Source organism: Trichogramma pretiosum, unplaced genomic scaffold (assembly GCF_000599845.2).
Source record: "Trichogramma pretiosum strain Unisexual culture from Peru unplaced genomic scaffold, Tpre_2.0 scaffold53, whole genome shotgun sequence".
NCBI classification, from domain to species: domain Eukaryota; kingdom Metazoa; phylum Arthropoda; class Insecta; order Hymenoptera; family Trichogrammatidae; genus Trichogramma; species Trichogramma pretiosum.
In genome coordinates this window covers 197,154-210,215 of record NW_019641626.1, presented here as the reverse complement: position 1 = coordinate 210,215, position 13,062 = coordinate 197,154, and positions in this window count along the sequence as shown.

Genomic DNA, 13,062 nt, shown 5'->3' with positions numbered 1-13,062 from the left:
TTTCCTAGAAAGGATCAAGTATAATACACGTCAAAAACTTGGGCTAATCTCGAACCAGCGGTTGTATAATTATGTTAAAATAATACGCCACGCACGAGAAGAGCAGCGGTCGATCTCCGCTGGGTATTATAAACTTTTGGGCTGGTATACTACATTACATTGGTATACGAGTGTCGCACGGCGCACGCCAAACAACGCGAATTAATTCATCATCGGTCGATCGAGATCCGATCGTATAAATTTCCTGTTTGAATTTCCGCGTTTATTCATACATTATATGTGTGTGTGTACCGATCGTATCTGGCTCGAGTGTATACCCGCGTCCAAATTGAATTACGTTATTAATACCTCGTGTGCGTGTATACGAGCTTCGGGCGAAAAAAAAAGAAACGGATGTACCCGTGACTTCTGCGATGCGATCATGTTAATTCGATTATAGGATTGATTTATTTTTTCAAAAAGAACTTGACAGTTCGAGTTACTTCGCGATCGCTTCGAGCTTTTCTCGCGCGACTTCGAAGCTAAAAGCTCGCGCGCGAACGGTCTAGAAAAAGGAAATAAGGTCGGTGCGCGAACTCTATTCTTTGCACTCGCTCGCGGCGCACCCACGCACACACGAGTGCGAGTTAGCGAGTGAACGAGGGAAAGAAAGAGCACAACTTCCTCTTTACGTGGAATCCTCCGTGCGGCGATTTATATTATATTGTAAATACTATTATTCTCCTATGTTTGTATGCCTATATGCCTATTTATCATATTATATTGTTTGTGTGAATTTTCTCGCGATCCGTGTACGTGCCTCAACATCGTAATCGTCGTCGTCGTGTACGCAAAATCAATAATACATGATTGTATTCCTGGGTCGATATTTGCCGTATATAACGTAATCGCGAGTCGAGCGAGCGCAGTTCTGAGTAAGCAGACCGATTCGCGTACGAGCATGTGCGTGACCTATATGTGTTATTAATAAATATAATCGAGACAGCGCGAATCGCACCGGAGATTAATGCATGTTTTGCTGATCCTCGAATAATTATTAATATTTTTTTTACCGATACGTGTAATGTAATTTCACGCTTGTCCGCGTCGCGCGAAGGTGAAAAACGTCGATCGACGATTCGAAGCTTTTTTTTATAAATAGGATATGTTGTAAAATTGGATTGGTCGCAATTGACCGATATTGTACACTGTGTGCGCGAAATTTCTAGGAATTTCAACGCGTCGCGGAGGCCAACCGGAGGTCGGCGCGTAATAATTATATACACTCGTTCAAAGTGCAACGAACTAATTGCTAATTCGACATTTGACCAATACGATCGATCGATCGAATCTGCGAAATACAAGGTATAGGTATGTAATGTACGCGAGATGCAGATTTCTCTCTCTCTCCGTCGCTGGACATTCGGAAATGTTTTTCGGTATACATAGGCAAACTAATCATTTCTACGAAATCCCGAGCGTAGACATCACACGCGCGCGACACAGCACACACGAACGAGTCGAATGAGTTTTCTGCGCGCTCGATCGCCTCGATCGCTTCGTCGTCGCTGCGGATCGTTTGTATAACATCCTATATACATATTGGGTCCAATATAAAAATTAACGACGAGTTTATTTTCTGAATGACAAATCAAAATGCGTTGCTGACTTTGATTTGCTGATTTCTCTTGTATGTATACGCCGCCGCCCACGACGGATAACATTATAATAATTGTTTGATGAAGTCTTGATCTGTGTGTGCGCGTGTGATGTCTTCTTCCTGCGTTTTATTTTGTGTGTATCTATAAATTTGTTTTTTTTTTGTCCTCTCTCTCTTCTCTTTTTCCAGTGAATCAAAATAGCCATAAGCGACCTGCGTTGCGCAGGAGCGAAAATTAATTACGATCTCCACAGTTAATACCGCGAACAATTGAAAATATGATTGCTGACCCACTCGAATACCGTGTACATTAAGAGGAATTATCGTCTTATGTGAGCAATGTCAACATTAATATTGTAGAGGAATGCTTGCGACGATACGCGAGTTGATCTTTCCCATAAGATCAAAAACGATGACTATGCATTCACCACTGCCGATCGCTCTTGTATACGCTCGTGCGTGAATCTGCGTGTGTGTCCGCGCAGCGATGTAATTAACCCGTGAACTTTTTGAGTGTATGCGTGTGTGTGTGTGTGTGTGTGTGTGTGTGTGTAATTCGGTTGATAAGTGAAAAAACAATAAAAGGAGCAGGAAAGAAAAAAGAAACGCGAGGCAGCACCTTCTGTGCGTTGTACGTGCACATTATTATATTATTATATATACACACGAATTCCAGCGCGGCATAGCATTAAAGAGAAACACAGCGCGCGCGCGAGGAGCATCTCGAGAGGATCCTCTTTTCTCCCTCTCGCTGTTGCGCGTATTATAATGTAACTCGAGTAATAACGCATGAAAAATTGCCCTTCGGTATATTATACGTGTAAGTCCGTGTACGTATGTGTACGTAAGGAATATTACAAGCTCGTTCTCTCTCCCTCGTACCCGCTACGGATTTATTAATTAGCCCGGGCAATATACTACGTACGAAATTTTTTTGTATGTCTAATTTCTTATACACGCACCCGTGTGTGTGCACCGCAGAGCAGCATATAAACGAAGAATCGAAGTAAAGACGTATGTGGATGTGCACACACACACACACACACACACATAAGTACACGCGAAGAAGCAAAGCTTCGGGATCGTTCCGAGCGCATATTTATGGATAAAGAGCGAAGGCATCGTGCGGAATCTCTTTCTTTTTCGCACGAGAAGAGAGACAGAGAGAGAGAGAGAGAGATAGAAAGAAAGAAGCGAAATAAAGAGAAGAAACGAAAGAAAAAGAGAAGTGCGCGAGCTGGTAAGAGAGAAGAAGAAGCGAGGTAAAAGGCGCGCTTGGGCAATATATTTATGGGGTTCCGAACTGGACCACCCGGTAATTAAGACGACCCTGAAAACGCGCATGGCTCTCCGAGCGCGGCCGGAGCTCGGCTACAAGGCGGAGTCCACGCAGAGAGCTCTCCGTAGCGGCAACGACGGCAGCAGCACGCGGACGCTGCGAAGAGGGAGAATAATCTCTGGACTCTTGCTCTAAGAGATATAATACACTCGCGCGCACAAACATACACATATCCGATGTAACATAGCTCTTAAACATATCTCTGCTGCTGTGACTTATCCTAGCTGAATGCAACGGGTAGGTGAGTCGATTTTTTTGCGAAAATTCAACGAGGCATTGTTACAATCCATTATATTAATTTTTTCCACGCGAGAGCCAAATTCAGCGACAGCAGCATAGCGAGGCATTGTAATATATATAATGAAAACGCGAGGAAGATGGTCAGATCGAGCTGAACGAGCGACGAGCTCCGAGTAGGCCGCGAGCGCGCGAGAGTTAATTATTTCGAAAATATTTTGGCAAAAAGTCCACCTGGGTATTTTTGCCGAGAACTCGTGCGTATAATACATTATAAACCAGCAGCAGCTTCGGACATGTATATAATATGCCTCTCGCGCGCATTATACAGAGATGTACTACGCACGGTATATTATTTTTTTCTCTACGGAATTTCGCGTATGTAATATACGCATGCCCCCGTCGCATCGCATCGCATCGCGCGAGTCGCTTCCGAGAGCCGCCGCATCGCGACATTATTATATATAATCGAAGAGCCGCGCACAAGCCGCGTTGTGTCAGGGATACATAAAAGAGTTTGAAATTTATATCCGAAACCTTTTGGGTAAACATATCTTAAGTGGGGAGGATGTAAAAAAGTACAAAAAAAAAGAGAGAGGCTGGACCTAGGCTCGGCAACCACGATGACGATGATGCTGCTTATCGGCTGGGTATAAATATTTCGTGTGCGCGTATATGCGGCTTATAAGTTTGCGCGACGCGCGCGGCTTTTTGAAGGTGTGATTTATCGGGCGCGTGCGCGATGTATTCTTCGAAGACGATATAATATAATATAAATAAACGAGCGAAAAATGAGAAAGGGAGAGAGAGAGAGAGGACGAGCACGACAACGTGTGCGCTGCTGCACGCAGCACGATTGATGTTCTCCGGTAGTCGCAGTTGTCGTCGTCGTCGCAAAGCTCCGCAGCTGTTCGCGTATATACATATATCTATATATATTTTTAAGAGATTTGAAGGATGAAGAGAGACAGAGAAAGAGAGAGAGATAAAGAGGATGAGGTCCTGGCGCTCGGCAATGCTGCAGCAGCAGCAGCAGCCGCGTACGGTGGAATTAAAGAGAACCGAAGAAGGAGCAAGAAAAAAAATCATCGTATCGGTGCGCCGAAGGAGCTTTGATCCCATCCGCGTATACGCTTATACGTACACGTGATATAATATTCGATTTGAGACGCGCACGACCCGCAGCTAATGCACAAACTACAGTGTGACTTTAATAAGTTTGTTAGTTTTTGAGCTTCTCGTATCGCAGTGATGTATAATCGCACTCGTTTCGGTATTCGAGTACGCACGCACAGCCGTGGACAATCAGAAAAATTGCCGCCCTCCTGCGCTGAACTAAGTGATTAATTTTTGAAAACCCGAAAAATTTAATTCTGCGATCGCGTTGCATAGAAAGTTTTTTTTGGGGCGCCGAAGTGAACACTAGAGCCTCTCTAATAACAACATGATTTTATTTCGTATCATTGAAGTAAAAAAAATGCGTCCAAAATCGTATCTTTACTTAGATTCGCAATGAATCACTTATAATTGTAACTTATAATGGAGTTTCGCCTGAGTCGTTAGTCGATTGTGGAAAATTAAAATCCTATTAAAATGTGTTTATTCCAAAATATTTATACGAAAAACTTTGCTTTTTCACTTTTGAGTTCTCGTAATTTGGGAATGCACCATCTAGCGGTAACTAAGGTACTAATTAGTCTTCATTTCAATATTGAAAAGTTTTTGGAATAAATATTTTGGAATAAACACATTTTTGATGTGAGGATTTCATTCTTTTCGGAAGACCTTCAATGAGATGTCTTCATGCAGCTTGTATTTTGAGGCAGTCCCCGTTTATTGCTAGAAATTCGAAAATTTGAGATGTGATGAGGAGTTGTGAAACAAACATATGATTATTTTATATTCTCGTCATTGAAGTTTGTTGATTACTAAATGTTATTCTTGATGAACCATATGAACTAGATCCAGCATTATCTGTAGAATTCAAAAAAAGTGAATTTAATACTCACTTCTTGAGATTATTTTCATACATTTATTATTTGTCATGATACAGAGAGAAGGACACACCGAACCTCGTTGCTTAGAATCAACATAATATCGCGTAGATCTCTCGTTTTTATTCTTTTTTTTTTATTAAATCGATAACTGATCGATGAACGATTTCCGGTTCCCTCGCCGGATTCTTGAACTGTAGCAGCGTAGATTCGCCATGGGACTCGTCTGTATTCCAATAGCAGCATTTAATATACACAGCACAGACATTCTCGAGTGGACGTTCATTAATTTCACGGCATTAGCCTTTGTGGGTTTTCTCTCTATCTCTCTCTCCACCTATACTAACCATTCTCCGTCTGCGTCTCTAAACTGAAACTGCCTCGGCGGTCACGCGCCTTTTATATGCCATCGTCACGCGGCATTTTGGAATTATTATAAACTCGAGGCCCAACCAAGAGAGACTTGACTGCTGCTGCTGCTGCTGCTGCTGCAGGTTGAGCAACTATGACCATCATCATCGTCGTCGTCGTCGTGTCTTGGGTACTACGCGTCGAACGCGTCTCTCGTCGTAAAAAAATGAAAAAAATAATAATAAAATGAAACACAACTGCAAGCGCGGCAGCTTCTCTCGTATACAAAGAGACCCCCCGAAGAGGAGGATGACGGCTCAGCGAAGGATCCACTCGGCGTATATACCTTCGGGCTCTTCTTCCTCTCCTGCCGCGTGCACACACACATACACACAAATGTCTTTCTTTCTCTCTCTTTTTCTACTATATACGAGTTGTTAAGATCGAATGAACCGAAGAGGCGCGCAGAGAGCTCTTTTGCCAGGCAGAAGCAGCAACAGCAGCAGAGTCCTCGGCAGCAACGACTTTATAACTAGATGTGTGTCGAGAGAGAGAGAGAAGAAAGCACGAGGATGAGAAGAATAAGAGAAACAGACAGGTATAAACGCGAGTATAGTATCCCTTTTTTACACACACACACAACATATCCAGAATGATACACTATATATATAACGAGCTTTTGTTATATACGTTTATAATACGCGCGTCACGGGTGAGTGTGTATACGCCTCGATGGGACAAAAGGGATATTATAATCGACGATTATTTACTCGTCGTGTGTGTACGCGAGAGCGCCTGACAAGCGAGAAAAGAGAAGGAGCAGCAGCAGTTGAGCGCGCGCGCGCGGCTTTGACTGATGAATGAATAATTTGACTTTTCGGCTACTATTTCCATCTTTCTCTCTCTCTCTCTCTTCTTTATTCTTTCTTTATTTTTTTTCTCATATATATATATACTACTCTCTCGAGTGGCATATATCACCCACCGATTATCCCCGGAGAGAACGTATGTCGCGCGCGACTTTCCGAGAAATCTCGTGTGCCGCTGCGCGGAGAGCGAGTTAACTCGTGTATATTTTAATTCGATTATGTACGCGCGCGCGGGGCTCCGAACGACACGCGTGTGTGCAAAATAGCGTATGGATAGTAAGCAGTAGTAGTAAAGTAGTAAAGCAATATCACAGTTCAGCGATTTGTCTCATGAAAAAAAAGAAGAAAGAAAGAAACAGGAAGTTTAATCGGATTTTTACGTTCTAAGCCGGGCCGCGACGTAATATACGATTGCCATATATTCGCAACTATATAATGTGGTATGCGCGGTGAGCGCCGCGGATATACATTATATCGTAATAATGATATTTTCAGATCGGCTCCCGCGGACGATTGAGAAATATTCGTACGGCATCTATGTAAATATAATCTCGAGTACCTATATAGTGGTAATAATACCGATATTATTATGGCTTCTTTGAACCAATTAATTGGATATCGACCGCCGCGAGCTCATTACCATTTCAATCGATTTCAGGTAATTAATAAAGACGTCAAAATTGCTCTCGTGCGATCCCAATAAATATACGAGCGTGGAATGCGTGTTATGCGTAGACGAAATGTGCAAACAGCGCGATGAAAGCGTACCGATCTGTTTCGCGCCCGCGAAAATTCGAATTCCGCGGTATTTTTCCAACGGAATGAGTCACGCGCCTTGTAGCAAAGAATCGATCGCGAAACACATACACTGCACAAAAAAGCTCATTTCCGTTGGATAAAAATGTGAGACTAAAAAATAAAAATTATGCATAATATTATGATATATGAGCATCCGAAGAAGCGAAGCATTAAGATAAAATATTGCAGCTTCTGTTCGGCCGATCGGCGGTTGTTTGTATTACAACTTGCTGCTTCCAGTAGCCAACCGCATTTCACTTCTCTCTCTCTCTCTCGCTATTCGGATCTAGCGAAGAGAAGTTGCATTGATGCATATACCTTTATATGTCTGGATCGAATTCGCCTCGCTGTTCTTTTCCGCTTATATCTGGATTCTGTTGATCTCTCTCCTCCTCTCTCGTTTTCTGCATTGACCTACACGTGTGCACATGCACGTACAAAACGCATAAATCTATAAACTGCAAAACTTGATGATCTATCACATCACGTAATGGACGATAGAAAAAAAAGTATTCTGATACATCAGCTACGAAAATGAATCTATTATAAACATATATGTTTATATTTATTCATTAATAGTAAAAAATGCGTGCAAAGTTGACTAATTTTTTATTGCAGATTTGAAAAGAGAGATCTGAACATGTCACTGGGAGACGAAAAATAAAACAAAATTTTTTCGATGAAGTATGTGCAAAAAGTTTTATTGAGCTACGTTGTTATATCCTATTAAAAAATCGTCGAAAAAAAATTTATTTTTCTAATCTGAAGGTTCCCTTAAGATGCAGAAAAACTTTGAATTCTACATTTTACAGTCAATTTCAAGTACATAGTCTGAAATACTCTGAAAGCTGGCATTTTTTCGACGCCAATAGTGCTATCACAGAATAAGAGCCAAAACTAGATATGTTATCATTGTCAAAAATGAAAAATTCATTGAGGGCTTCGATTATCATATTCCGTTGCAAACCATTCCTTACACTGACAAATGATGAATTATTCTGGCGATTGTTTAGATTCATTTTAGTGTTTTTCGTGTGCATAATCTTTACCACCTCCGTGTACTATCTTTTGATGTCGAAGCAAATTCCATTTGTGTCCAAATTTCTTCTCACAATTTTTACATTCATAATCTTTCTGCTTCTCATGTACTGCCTTTTGGTGGATAATCAAAGTCTCTTTTCGTCCGAATTTCTTCTCGCATTTGTCGCATGCGAAATCTTTGCGGCCTTCGTGTACTGTCCTCTGATGGACAAGCAAATGAGTTTTGTATCCGTATTTCTTTTCGCATTTGTCGCATGCGTAATCTTTGCGACCTTCGTGAACTGCTTTTTGGTGATTGATCAATTGTATTTCTTGTCCATATTTTTTCTCGCACTCGTCGCAAACGTAATCTTTGCGACGTTCGTGTACTGTCCTTTGGTGCCCAAACAAACTCCATTTTTTTCCAAATTTTTTCTCACAAAACTCGCAGGCGTAATCTTTTCGATCATTTGTCTTTTGATGTAAGAGCAACTCTTCACGTGTATCAGGTACAATATCTATAGGACTCTTCTCGCGTTCAGAATTATTTTGTGCATCGTTAATTGCGTTTTCGTGCCTATTCATAATTGATTTCTTTTTCGTGAATATCTTTTGAAAATGTTCTCAAACGTATTTTTCGCGGACGGAACTACACTGTCACTTTTGATCTCTTTTCACATTTACTTCAATGAGTCTCGGTAATTAAACGAGCGATCATTCAATTAAAGATAAAAATTAATTAAATACAATATACGTAGAATATTACGTAGGGTATGATCTACGAAATGTCAATTAGAATTTTCAGTATTTAGAAGACTACGTAACAATTGCTTGTTACTATTGTTTACAGTCAGACACAGGCTTCTGTATTTACATGTTGCTCAGTCATATTTGAATAGCTCTACATCATTTATAAACAAATTTTCTGTGTACAGTCGTTTATTCGTTTTTATTGAAGATTTTTTTTGACGCTATGAGAACGAGCTGGAGCGGCCTCGGCTCACGCTACCTCAATTTCAAAACGAGTATGTTTCTTTCAAAACGAATTATAACTTTATTCAAAAACGCTCAATTTAGGTTTCAACAAATATTACATTAAAACAGTTCATATCGCGTAAACAGCATTCGTTCGTACCTATGCAAGACGAAGCATAAACAATAAAGCAAAAAAAAAAAAATGAAACGAAAAAAACGGAGAAGGAATCCCTGATATTGTGTGATCGCGTCGACCTCACGTGATGTTATTCGTGGCGCGCGAGCAAAGCTATATATCCGACGAGCAAAAACGATTCCGCATAAAACAATATAAATCTCAAAAGTGATGTGTGTGTGTGTGTGTGTGTATGCGTAGCAGCGGTGACTGTAGCCAAATATTCCGGGAGGAGCTGCAGGCCACAATGGATCGCTGCTGCAGCTCACTGCTCACGAGCCAGCTAATAAAAAGATGTACCTTGTATATAACGAGGCTCGCGCACCACTACAACGTTTACATTACTTATAAGGTCGACGAGCCGCATTATATACGATAAATGAGACAAACGGAAGTCCCAAAAAAGTATATTGTATGTAGCAGCAACAGCAGCAGAAGCGCACGAGCTGCAAACGCCTCGGGAATAGCAAATAACCAGCGGGAGCAGTCACGGGTCCTTCCTTGGCCGCAAGAGGGTATATGTGTATAATACAATTTTATCTCCTCGACATCTTACCCGTGTCTTTTTCGTCGAGCCTGTAACATTATAATACACTTTCTTGCTGGCTTGCGCGCGCGAGCCCGAGCCGCCGACCAGCCGCACAGAAAAAGATGCTTATCCTCTCTCTCTCGTTTGTGTGCTTTTATGCGTGTGTATGCAACCTATCATGGCCCCCGCTTTCGTTTATTATCTCATCTCAAGAATGTGTGCGCACGCGCGCGCGGAACCACACACGCCAAAAAAATAAAAATAAGAAAAAAAAAACGTCGAGCAAGGAAGCAATCGAATCCACGCCCTCCATGGTAATTGAATTAAAGACACGCGCGCGCGTGGATTCCGTCCTAATTTACGAAATTTACCAGTTCTCAGCTCGTTTGTAGAGAGAGAGGAGCAAAAGAACGAGGATTAGGAATTCTCGTACAAATTAATTGAATGGGGCAAAAAATTCGCGACGATTGGAATACCCCGCTCGCTGTGCTCGGGAAAATTACCCGGTGTTGTTTGTAACAGCGAGTGCAAATTTTGTTAAATCGTAGCGAATAGTTTATATCGATGAGAATTCAATCACAATTAGAACCAGCCTCCACCGTTAGATGGCGTGTAGCTCCGTCTGTCAATCTGCAAGTGCCAAGTGAAAATTGCATAAATAAAGCATGCTTCTAATGCTCGGCTGTACTGTTAGTTGCAACTTCTACTACGATACTTGTGTGTCTTTCTTTGCTTTAAAAGTTTTTTTTAAAATGATCTTCGTCAACAAAATCTCCTTTCTTCGTAAGCTCAAGCTGGAGTTTTTTACGTTTTTGCCTCTCCGCGCCCCACTACCCTCTCTGGACGAACAGGATGACACGCGCAGAATTCGAGAGATGAATTTTTCCTAATTGACCTCGCGAAATTGAATCAGCTGTACTGCGGCATTTAAGCTGCGCACTTTTTATTTTTCGTCGCGGGACAAGAAATTGAATCGCTCGAGCGTATACATCGCGTACTAATATACGCGCTGCCGGTGCTGCTGCTGCATCGACGTAATAAAATACAAGAAGTTGCAACGTTAAATTGAAAAAAAGGAGATGGAAGTAAAGAGAGAAAAAAAAGCATCGATTCGCGCATCTCCGGTCTGGGCTCTCTGCGCACGATACCACTTATACGTACACGTACGAAGCTGGAGCGCGCGGCATACCGATCGCGCGAGCCCCGGCTAAAGTCGCCCATGATTTATTGCACGGATCGTCGTGCTCCGCGCACGCAGGAGAGTGATAAATGATGCTCCCAAGTAATTATAACGCTATGCAACGTTAACGATTTATACGCGAAAAAAGAAGCAAGCCGAGTGCTGCTGCTGCTGATGCTGCACGCGGTTACGTACGAGTATGTGTGTACGAATCGAAATGACGATCGTTTTTGTGTGCGCCGATTTCTGCGGATACGACGCGCGGGTCACGGACGGCAATTACTCCGAAACACTACTGATTAGTTACACCGTTGGAAAAAAACCCTCGAATTTGATGCAGGTACAATGTAAAATCATACATTACAATTTTAAGCAGCCCTGGCAGAAATGGTCGACATAGGTAATTGCCTAATGATCAAAATCTGACCATTTGAAATTTTTCAAAATACACGATTGTTTGGCAATTTTTTGGTTGCAGTTATGTTAAAAATATTAAGCGCACTTTAACTGACCTGAAAATGGCAATTCAATAATTTCCGAAAATTTAGACCAGTTTTCAACCACATTGAATACGATGATAGCATATTTAAGTAATCCACCGCGAGTTGGCGAGTGCCTTTAAATCCGTAAATCTGCAAGTGACAAAATCAAAATAATTGTATAAATCAAAGCACGGTTTTGAAATAATAGTCGTTGTACTGTGTCAACTGTGTCAACTGTTCAATATGTACTACTGGAGAAACTATACGAAATTTTATTTCAAGTAGTCTTACAATGAATCTTCATTGAAAATGAATATATCTGTACTAATTTATTTTTTCCACCAATTGCTCGAACAGTTTATGAGTAAAAGACGTTTAAAAAAATTCACATATACATTAACTTTAATGCAAAAATGAACAAAAAAGATATACAAACACTTTACGAAATTCAATTATAACTATAATACCAGTCGCCACCGTTAGATGGCGAGTACATTTATCTGTAAACCTGCAAGTGGCAAAGTTAATTGTATAAATAAAGCTCGTTTCTAAAGTATAGTAAGCACTTTCACGATAAGACATTTTAACCTGCGGGTCACGTTTCTTTACCAAAATTTTTTGGGGTCTCCAGGAACCTAATAATAAAGCTCCCTATGATAAGTTATATTGGATCAGCCTTAGGGCTGATTTTAAAAGGGGTTTTCTACTTTAATTAGAAATCTTTGAGATTTTCTATATCAAGTTAGGAGCACTTAAACAAAAAAATGCACTGATCAAAAATTTTGAAATTTGTCAAAGAATCTGTCTGAATTTTTTCAGAATTTTCCAAATCGCCCATTACCCTTTTTCACGGACCCTAATTTGATGATTTTCTTGCAAAATTCAGAAACCTGTTTAGTTGCCTCCAAATTATTATTTTCATCACACGATGTTCTTTTTCATCGTTAGAATTCTGTTTTCGGACACTCATCCAGATGAAATCGACGACGATTGCTGCGTGGCTCGTCAAAAACTCACTGATCTTATCGCGAGTAAGTTTTCCTTACCCATCCATATATATTACGTTGAAAACTTACGCTCATAGAGCAGTGCGCCGCAGAGCTGCTGCCGATGCACGAAAGCGTCGCGACGCGCAAATCCGCGCGCGTATTGTACGGCCCTGAACGCGACGAGTCTCGCACTCTCGCGTATACGCAGATTTACACTCGCAATATTATATGTATTAATGCACGTATGTACGTGTGCGCGTGTGTATAATATACCTGCACCAATGCCGCCAGAGCACAGTAAGCGACTGCAAGTCGTGTCCATACCTGCACACGAGCGCACACAAACATGCACAGATACCAACTTACAATATACGTGTGCGTATGTGTATATAGCATATATTGGCATGCCTATACACGGACTCGCTCATATATATATATATATATGTGCGCGCGCGAATACCTTACCGATTGCCGAGCCGAGCGCC